This window comes from Hyaena hyaena, unplaced genomic scaffold, assembly GCF_003009895.1.
Source record: "Hyaena hyaena isolate Hyena2069 unplaced genomic scaffold, ASM300989v1 scaffold_345, whole genome shotgun sequence".
Classification (NCBI taxonomy): Eukaryota; Metazoa; Chordata; class Mammalia; order Carnivora; family Hyaenidae; genus Hyaena; species Hyaena hyaena.
The window spans coordinates 302,330-313,494 of NW_024080976.1; the positions used below are offsets into that span (position 1 = coordinate 302,330).

The 11,165-nt window shown below is 39.4% G+C and overlaps 1 long non-coding RNA gene across 1 annotated transcript; it reads left to right on the plus strand.

Annotated features, from left to right (window-relative positions):
- The first annotated feature begins 211 nt into the window (after positions 1 to 211).
- On the plus strand, positions 212 to 1,320 carry LOC120243540. Its single transcript, XR_005531334.1, has 2 exons — positions 212 to 689; positions 863 to 1,320. It is a non-coding gene; the product is annotated as an uncharacterized LOC120243540 (long non-coding RNA).
- Positions 1,321 to 11,165: the final 9,845 nt, after the last annotated feature.

An 11,165-nucleotide genomic window follows, 5' to 3' on the forward strand; every position in this document is an offset into this window, starting at 1 on the left:
TGCAGCAAGGAGGAGCCAGGATCCCATCTTAGAGTTTCCAACCAATCCCTATCAGGACGGGTGGAGCCAACGTCCTGATAGAGCATGGAACCTGGCTCCAAGCTCAGAGTCCTGGAGAAGCAGAGAATTGTGGGACCACGCCCCCTTCTGCAGACAGCCAATCCGGACTTGAGGTACTGATTTCTCCATTGTGAAGAAGTGGCCTTTTAACATTTGGAGTCTTGGGATGCTGGAGTCTCGAGTTTAAACTAGGGGAGGTATGGTGGCTTTGGCTCTCTGTTTCCAAGACACTCAGGATCTGTCTTTGTCTGGGTGGAAAGATCATGCCCCACAAACAAGCACCACCGGCTAAAGCCGCCCCACCCGCTAAAGCCGCCCCACCCGCTAAAGACGCCCCACCGGCTAAAGATGCTCCACACGCTAAAGATGCTCCACACGCTAAAGACGCCCCACCCGCTAAAGATGCTCCACACGCTAAAGACGCCCCACCCGCTGCAGGCGCCCCGCCAGCTAAAGACGCCCCACCTGCTGGAGCCCCGCCTGCTGCAGATGCCCCTCAGAAGCCACCAGAGAAAACACAGACACCTGAAGAACTGGCATTGTATGCCCCGACTTACAAATGTTTCACCATCCTGGCCGTAATTCTTTTCCCTCCCCTGGGATTAATAGCTATGTTCTTCAGTTACAAGGTAAAACAACGCTTTTGCCATGGCCCATCCTGCCCTCTACCTCCCCTTGCACCTGTTTCTGCCCTGGGACCTGGGTAGGGGTTTTCCCTCAATCACCTCTGGTCCCCAGCCCTTTCCCAAGGGTGTCACAAGGTTCGATTCAGAATCCCACACCTAACATCCCATCCCTACAGACTTTGCAGGCCAACAAGAACAGCGAATGGGAAGAAGCTTATGTCAAGTCAGGCCAAACTGTTTGGATGGATCTATTTGCCATACTCATTGGTTTAGGCATCATTTATGTCTATACGCTATTTATGTGAAGGCCATGCCAAGTAGTCCATGAGTCCACCTCAAGTAGGACTTACCCACCAAGACCCTAACCATCCAAATCAGCCACCATGCAAGAACCAACAGCTAACACATCTTCTAGCCAGAAAACCTAACAGCCAAGGAACTCAACATCCAAGCAACCCACTAGCCCAAGGATATCATGCTACTTCATCCTCTTGGCCACTAGAGCCATCTTCATCCAAATTGAGGGTCCTCACTTTCATGCCTTAGATGTGCTTAGCTGCATGATACCGGGATGCTCTTCCAGGAAAAAAAAAAATTAAACCAATAAAAATGAAGGCAATGTTCCAGCTTCTCATGTGTGTGGGTATGTGTATTTGTTTCTGAGTCAGTGTCTGTGTTTTGCTGGAACTACATGTTTCCTATCCCTGCTTTTTCTAGGCAAACAGAACCCTCCTCCAGCTTTTGAGATCCAAAAGTCAAACTGTTAAGAGAAGAATGGAAAGACCTCAAGAAATAAACTATAGATTTGGTGGAAGAACCGATGAAGATTACCCCTCCCCCAATCCTGAAAGGAATAGAGGAAGTAGAGAAAGAGATTATATGCAAGTATATCCCTACGGAGGTCCCTGAGGCTTGCATCTCAGGAAGGGGTGTAGTGTCAAAGACCCCAGATACTATTTGTATTACTTCTTCACAAATAAGTCCTAAAAAGGCTACACAGTTACAAAGAAAATATGCTGCATGGTAAGGAGGTCTAGGAAGAAATGATCCTAGAGAGCCAAGTAGGGTAGCCCATGTTGCAGTTTGGTGAGAAGGAAGTGGGGTTTACAGAAATGTAAAGTACAAGGGTGGGAGTGACTAGCAGAGAGGAGCCAGGGATAACACAGGAGTCATCCAGAATGAAGGAGAACAGAGATCTAGGCTGACGCCATGGATGACAAACACTGAGGGGTTCCTACTGGTACCCTAACTTCATGAACAACCCCAAATTCAGACCTAGACTTAGCAGAACTAAATTTCCACAACAAAGGAGAATGGGAATTATCAATAGAAAGGTTAAGTAGCTGTGGAAAAGACTGCTAACTCTATGAAGGCTCATCTTTTCCTCCTGGGAGCACTACTAAGCCACATTTCTTAGATTCCCCTATGTGGCCATGAAACTCTTTGGCTCTATGGAATCACTTCTATCAGAAGTGCCACAAACAGCCCTGGCTTTAAAACATCTCCCATGGGCACTTTCCTCCATACACTTCTTCCCTTAGCTGACTGGCCAACTGACACCCATGGTGCTTTGAAGGCCACAAGACATAGAGAGGAAGAACTCTCATCAGCCTCCATCTTTGAACCATTGCAGGAACAGCCACTTTTTCCCCAACTGCCCCCCTGGTTGAGCAGGAAATATGTATTGTGCCATCACGTGTCTGATCTATTTTATAACTCCGAACATGCGGGAAAATAGTTACATTTCTCAGACATCTGGGGTTGCTACTTGAAATTCATGCCCAACAGATAGATCCATTTTGTTGGGCAGTTTATAGGAAATAATGAGTGAAGGAAACAACAAAGGTCTTAGTCCATAGTTCACCTTAATCTTAACTGTCATGATGTTATGTCTGTCTCCTCCAAGATCCTGGGTATCAGTGTAAATTATATATGCTTATGGGACAATGGTCCATGTTATGGGTGTGTCTAGAGAGGGGATTATTCCTGGTTGTCTGCTGTGTTGGTAGGTCTAGAAAGTCAGTCATGCCTGTCCCTCCCCAGAGAAGCCCAGAAAGCTGGACCTGTCACATTCAGCTGCAAAGCCATGTGGAATTAGAATGGCCCATGTCAGCATGAACAGCAAGGTCCAAAAAAAGTCACACTGTGCTACAAGACTTGGAAAGCCAGCCAATCTTCCCCATTCCAGCTGACTCCCCCTAACCTGTATTTATTTCTCAGGCATTTATCTGGCATTTACTATCATGTAAATATAAAGCAAATAAAATTTATAGTCTTGCATCTTGAAACATCATCAGTTTAATGACTATAATGACACATGCAGATTTAACAATTTTATCCACTCCTCTCTCTCTCTCTCTCTCCACTGTCTCCCACAAAATGAGATCACAATTTTTAATTCAATTTACAGGCTTTCCATTTCATTATGCCTGTATAAATATACTCTATTACTGGACTATTCTGGTGATTACGTACTCTTGCTGAACTAATATTTGAACTCAGCAGCCAACCAACCCAGCTACCTGCAATCCTTCAGATTTTTCTTCCTTTTCTTTGTCTTCTCCCTCCTCTTCCTCCACCTTCTTCTCCTCCACATTCTGCTCCTCCTCCTCCCCCTGATCCTGCTCATCTTCCCCTTGTGTTTGTTTTACTTCCTCAGTTATCTATGTGCCCCTTCACTAATCATTCCCAAACTCTCCAGAAGAATTCTATCACTGCTTTCAACAGAATTTCCCCATGGTCAAGTAGGCCAGGTAATTTTTCAATTCTCTTTCTCCCTTGGATCATTAAACCTGTTTATTTATTTACTTGGGAATTTTTTATTTACACAATGTTCACAAAAATACATTCTCGAGTAATACAAAGAATATGGAAGAGCTCATTTTATGGCTGGCTGTGGTATCATTTTCCCCTCTCAAAGGTAATTGCTGTCCATTTTTTGTTGTAACTCTTTCTAGTTACCTTTCTATGCATTTCCATGTGCATTTGTGTCCACACACATTGACATTATACTGGTTTTCTGCTTACTGCTAGGTCTTGATGATCTTTTCCTATTAGTATTGAAGATCTTCAATACTCAATGCCCTGTATTCTACTTTGAATTATCCCCCTCTGTCTTCTTCTGGCCCAAAGGGTACATTCCCATGTCCTCAGACCTGCCTTTTCTCTCTCAATAATTGCTCATGGATTCCAGCACTTGGCATGAATCTGTATGCCCTTCTTCCTCCTGGGAGGATAAGGATATCCTGAGCAGAGTAAGAGGGAGAGTATCAATAGAATAAACAGCTACAGGAGAGCAAATTCTGTTCTATACCATGAACTAGTTTTACAAATTTTATTTCTAACCACTGAAAACTTAACAAACTTTAGGACACTCACACTGTGACATTATTACCATATCCTATGATTTTGATTCTTAATCTCTTACAGTCTTCAATTCTGATGATCCATTTATTGTATCACCCTTACAACAATACTTAAACTGATGTCCTTATTTTCTGGAAGAAACATATTCTTTTGAATTTTCTTTCCTGTTTTTTTTTGTTTTGTTTTATTTGTTTATTTATTTTTAATACTTTTTAAATTTTTTTAATGTTTTATTTATTTCTGAGAGAGAAACAGCATGAGCAGGGGAGGGTCAGAGAGAGAAGAAGATACAGAATCTGAAACAGGCTCTAGGCTCTGAGCTAGCTATCAGCACAGAGCCCAACGTGGGGCTTGAACCCACAAACTGTGAGATCATGACCTGAGCTGAAGCCAAATGCCTAACTTACTGAGCCACCCAGGCGCCCCTATATTTTTTATTTTAGAGAGAGAGCATGCACGCAAGCAGGGAAGAGGGGCAGAAGGAAAGAGATAGAGAATCTTAAGCAGGCTCCATGCTAAGCATGGAGTCCCACAACCCTGGGATCATGACCTGAGCCAAAAAAAGAGTCAGACACCCAACCAACTGAGCTACCTAAGTACCCCTGAATTTTCTTTGTTAAGTTAGAAGGAGATTACTAGCATGAAATCCATGGATATGTGGATTAAAAAAAGAAAAATAATACTTCCCCAATAACCCATGATAGAGCTAGGTTTCTTATTTAAATGAAGAGCTTGAGAATCCGAGTCTCATTTAAATCAAGAGTACACTAGGTCTCTAATTTTAAAAATTTTTTATTGAGATGCATGAGTGTACAAATCATATGTGCATACCAATGAATTTCCACACACTTTCACAAAACACACACTTATGTAACCTGCTCCTGAAACAAGGCACACACCAGAAGATTACTATACCCTCTTCCAGTCACTTCCCACAAAAGATAACTCCCACCCTAACATGCTCTCCCTTTTTAAAGTAACTGCCTGGTGGGCCATCTCAGGGAATGCCAAATTTACTAATGGGACTTCCTGTTGATGGATATTTAGATTATTCCTACCTTTTGGCTGCCACAAACCATTGTGCAAAGAACATCCCTGAGCATGCTCCTCTGTTCACATGAGCAAGATTTCTCTAGAATAGAGTCCAAGAAGTGGGATTATACGGTTGATTTGAAGAGTGAATTTGAAAATAGAAATCACACAATTTGAACAACACAGAGAGAGAAAACATTAAAACAAAAATTAACACAACCTCAGGGACCTTGGAACAAACATGTGTATATCATGAGAGTCCCAGAGGGAAACTTTATATAGTGTGGTTAAAAAAAAAGTTTTTAAAAAGAAAGAAACGATGACCAAATACTTCCCAATTTGCCAAAAGACTTAAATTTACACACTCAAAAATCTCAATGGCCCTCAAAGAAAAAGAATCAATTAAAAGAATCTATGGTCAGACCATATTACTCAAACTGCTTAAAACCAGAGGCAAAGAAAAAGTTATGAACACATCCAGGGAAAAAATTATATATTGCATAAAAAGAGACAAAAATTCAAAAGACTGTAAAGGTCTTACCAGAAATCTTGACTGCCAAAAGGAAGGGGAACAATATTTTTAACTGCTGGGAGAAAAGAACTGTCAACCCAGAATTCCAAAACTAGTGAAAATGTTCTTCAGGAATGAAGGTAAGAGGAAACTAGCAGAATACATTGTCACAGACCCAGTCTAAAATAATGCTAAAGTTAATTCTTGAAGAAGGGAAATGACACTAGAGGAAAACTTGGAATATCAGGAAGAAGTAGACGCAATAGAAATGGTCAAGATCTGGGTAAACATGAAATATTCTTCTTTTGATTCTTGAAAATATAGGGGCTCCCGGGTGGCTTAGTCGGTTAAGCGTCCTACTTTCGCTTGGGTTGTGATCTCGCGGTTCATGGGTTCGAGCCCCGCATCGGGCTCTGTGCTGACTGCCAGCTCAGAGCCTGGAGCCTTTTTCAGTCTGTGACTCCCTCTCTCTCTGACCCTCCCCTGCTCACACTGTCTCTCTCTCTCTGTCTCCTAGAAATAAATTTTAAAAAAAAAATTAAAACATTTTTAAAAAAAGAAAATATATATGACAGTTGAAAGCAAAAAATATAATGTTGATGAGATTTTTCAATATATGTAGATGTAATACATACAGGAACTAAAATATAAAGGGGGCAAGGTGAAGGGACCAATATGGTGGCAGGTTGCTATATTCTACGTGAAGTTGTAAAATATTAATTCTAGACAGACTATGAAAACTTTAATTCCCTTTATGGTCATCTCTACAGCAACAACTAGCAAAATTTGCAAAAATATATCCTCACAAAATCACAAGAGATAACTTAAATGTAGTACTAAAATAGTATTCAAGAAATATAAAAAGCAGGAAAAAAAAGGAAACAGAAGAAAAAAAGAGAAACAAATAATAAAAAGGGAGAATTGAGGGCAAATATACCAATCATCACATTAAATGCAAAAGTTATAATATAGAGATTTTCAGAATGTATTAAAATTTCAAAAAACAAGACCCACCTATATCCTGTCTATAAGAAACCCACGTTAACTATAACAATGTATGTAGGATAAAGTAAAGAATGTGGAGGAAATGACATGAAAAAACTACCAAATAGAGGTGCTTGAGTGGCACAATTGGTGGGGCATCCGAATCTTGGTCTCGGCTCAGGTCGTGATCTCATGGTTTGTGGGTTCAAGCCGCACATCAGGCTTCTGTGCTGACTGTGCAGAGCCTGCTTGGGATTCTATCTCTCCTCTCTGCCCCTCCCCTGCTTATGCGTTCTCTCTCTCTCTCTCAAATAAAAAAAATTTTAAACACTACCAAAACAAAGATGGGTGATTATAATAATATCAGACAAAGTAGATGTCAAAGCAAGGAAAATTTAAAAGGATAAAGAAAGACATTAAATAATGATAGAAGAGACAATTCAACAGGAAGACATAAGAATCCTAAATGAGCACTGACAACAGAACTTCAAAATACATGCTAAACCTGATAAAACAAAGGAAGAAATAAACACATCCACAATTATAGTTGAAGACTTCACATTCCTCTCTTAATAATAGGACAAGTAAACTGTATCTAACTGTCATTAAGAGAACACTCTAGCCAAAGAAGAGAGATATACACAAAAGGCTATGGGAGATGAATGGGTATGTTAATTAGTTCCATGTGGTAATCATTTCACAATGTGTATATGTATCAAACATCATATTGTACATATTAAATATCTATAATTTTGTCAAAAATAAATAAAAATATTTAAAAAGAAAAAATACTCAGAGGGACTTTAAATAATGACAAAAGAGACAATTCAATAGGAAGACATAGAATCCTGTATATAGGAGTACCTAATAGAGCTTAAAAAAGGGGAAAGATCCACAATTATAATAGAAGACTTCGCTTTTCTTTCTCAATAACTAGTAGGACAAGTAAACAGAAAATTAGCAAGGATGTAGAAAAATTGAATACCATCAACCAACTGTATCTGTCGTTTATAGAACACTCTAGCCAAAGAAGGCAGATACATATTCTTTTCAAGTACACATGGGACTTCATCAATATAGAAAATATCCTTGCTCATTAAACAAATTTAACAAATTTCTAAGAATTAAAATTATAAAATGGGGCGCCTGGGTGGCTTAGTCGGTTAAGCGTCCGACTTTTGCTTAGGTCATGATCTCGCAGTTCGAGGGTTCGAGCCCTGCGTCGGGCTCTGTGCTGACTGCCAGCTCAGAGCCTGAAGCCTGTTTCAGTCTGTGACTCCCTCTCTCTCTGATCCTCCCCTGCTCACGCTGTCTCTCTCTCTCTCTCCTAGAAATAAATAAAACATTAAAAAAATTATAAAAAGCATGTGAAATCACACAAAGCAAAACATACAGAGTCATATTATCTGATTGTGCTTTAAGAATTCGAATATGCCCCCCCGCAATATTCCTGCCCACTCTGGGGTATAATCCTATATAATTCCTGACTGTCAATATGATGGCATATCTCTTCTGTGACTAGGTTAGGTATGTGGCACAGCTGACTCTAAGAAACAGACATTATCTGGGTGGACCTAACCTAAATTCATGACGCCTTTATATCTGGGCCTAAAGATCAGAGACAGAGGAAGTCAGAGACTCAAAGTGTGAGAGGGATTTTGATGGAGGGGGATTCTCCCTTGTTAGTCTTGAGATGAACAAGATCACACAGCAAGATATGCACATAGATTGTACGAACTAAGCATAGATCTTGGCTGATAGCCAGCAGGGAAAAGAGAATGGCCTCAGTCCCAAAACCCCAAAGAACTGGATTCTGCCATGACCAAATGAGCTTGGAAAAGCATGAGAACAGAGCACCACACGAGAACACTTTTCAGTAGACACATTCATTTCAACCTTGTGAAATCCTAAGAACTCAGCCATACAGTTTCTGGATTTTTCACCTACAGAACGATGTGATAACAAATAGCTATTGTTTTAAGTCACTGAGTGTATGGTGATTTGTTACATAGAAATAGAAAACTGACATGTTGGCTATAATAAAAGTAAAGCGAGGATCAATAGCAGAAAGATGACATGAAAATCTCCCAACTCTTGGAGAAAAAAACATGCAATTCTTCATGGGTAATTCATGGGTCATGGGCAATTAGAAAATGTTTTCTAAAACATTTCAGACAAAAATGAAAGTAAATATCATAATATGTGGGATGCAGCTAAAGCAGTGCTTAGAAGACATATAACCTCAAATGCTTATATTAGAAAATAAGAAATGTCTCAAATTAATGATCAAAGCTTCCAACCTAAGACACTAGAAAAATAAGAGCAAAATAAACACCACCACCACCTCAAAAAAAAAAAAAAAAAAAAAACAGAAGAAGAGATAAGAGTGAAAATCAATGAAATTGGAAAGGGAAAAACTATGAAACCATGTAGAAAATCAATGAAACCCAAAGCTGGTTCTTGAAAATGACCAATAAACCTCTTTTAAGACTGACAAAATAAGACAGAAGACACAATGACCGATACCAGAAATGAGGGAGAAAACGCCACTACATGTGCCTGAGATACTAAAGGGAAAACAAAGGACAACCACAAACAAGTCTTCACACATAAAATTCTACCACTTAAGTGATAACTGACCCATCCTTCAGAAACAAAAACCCAAAACTGATCAAGAAAAAGAGATTAAATAGTTTTATATCTATTAAAGAAATTGATTTTTAAACTTAAAATCTTCTGAAAAAGAAACCTCCACACCCCGACTTAATTGGTCAATGATACCAAAAAGATAACATCATTTCCACACAATCTCTTCCGGAAAATAGGAGAGGGGAGAATATTTCCCAACTTGTTTTATGAGGCCAGCATTATCTTAATTCAGATTGTGTATACAACACAATATCTCTTGTAATTATAGACAGAAATATTCTCAATAAAATATTAGAAATCCAAAACCAGAAGTATATAAATAGAATACACCATTGCTGGGGTGCCTGGGTGACTCCGTCAGCTGAACGTCCACTCTTGATTTTGGCTCAGGTCATGATCTCATGGTTTGTTGAGACTGAGCCCAGTGTGGGGCTCTGCGCTAACAGCACGGAGTCTGCTCAGGATTCTCTCTCTTCCTCTTTCTCTGCCTCTCTCTCTCAAAAATAAATAAATAAACTTAAAAAAAAATCCACCATCACCAACTGGAGTTTCTCCCAAAAATACAAAGCTGGATCAATATTAGAAAATTAGTCAATGCAATCCACTATATTAACCATCTAAAGAAGGAAAACCACATTATTAACTGATGCAGAATAACTTCATTATTAACTGAAGTCATTTGGGAGTATTCAACGTTAATTCACAATAAAAATTCAGCACACCAGGACTAACAGGGAACTTCTTCATCTTGATAAAGGGCATCTACAGAAAACCTATCTAAAATCATATGTAACAGTGAAGGGGAAGGTTTCCTCTCTAAAATTTGCAACAAGGCAAGAATGTCCTATTCCACATCTCTCCTATTCCTATTCCTATTCCACATCAGACTGGAAGTCCTAATATGCACAATAAGTCAGAAAAATAAAGAAAGGTCATAGGGATATAAGGGAAGAAATAAAACTACCCTTATTTGTGGATGACATGATTGTCTATGTAGAATACCCCAAGGAACTTACCAAAAAAACTCAGAAAACAAAAACAAAAAACAAGGGGCACCTGGGTGGCTCAGTCAGTTAAGCATCTGACTTCTGCTCATGTCGCGATCTAGCTGTCTGAGAGTTTGAGCCCCATATCAAGCACTGTGCTGACAGCCCTGAGCCTGGAGCCTGCTTGGGATTCTGTCTGTCTCTCTCTCTCTCTCTCTCTCTCTCTCTCTGTTCTGTCTCTCAAAAATAAAATAACATTTTAAAAAATCCTCTTAGAGTTGATAAAAATTGGTTTAGCAAGATCACCAGTTGCAATATCAACACACAAAACTCTAATGTGCTTCCTTATGCTAGCAATGAACAATCAGAAATCAAATTTATTTAAATAAATAGAGGAGTGCCTGGGTGGCTCAGTTGGTTAAGTATCCAACTTCCGATCAGGTGGTGATCAGGTGGTGATCTTGTAGTTCATCAGTTCAAGCCCCAAATGTTTGGGATTCTCTCTCTCTCTCTCTCCCTCTCTCTCTCTCTGCTTCTCCCTCACGTGCACTTTCTCTCTCTCAAAATAAATAAATAAATTTAAATAAATAACGATAAATAAATAGGTAGATAGAGGGGATTAAGGATACACTTATCTTGATGAGCACTAATACATACAATTGTTGAATCATTACATTGTACACCTGAAAGTAATATAACATTACATTAATTTACTTCCATCAAAATAATAAATAAAAATAAATAACAGTTACCAAGAAATGATAATCATAATATCATTTTCAATAGCTCCCAGAAACCAAGTAGTTGGGCATCAATCTACACTATTATGTGTATCAGCTGGGTTTTTAAACTGCAGCTGCAGAAAAAAGAAAGAAAAAGCCTAAATAAATGGAGAGGCTTCCAATTATAGTGAAATGGGGGCCCAATGTCTCTCCTAAAATTGATCTGAAA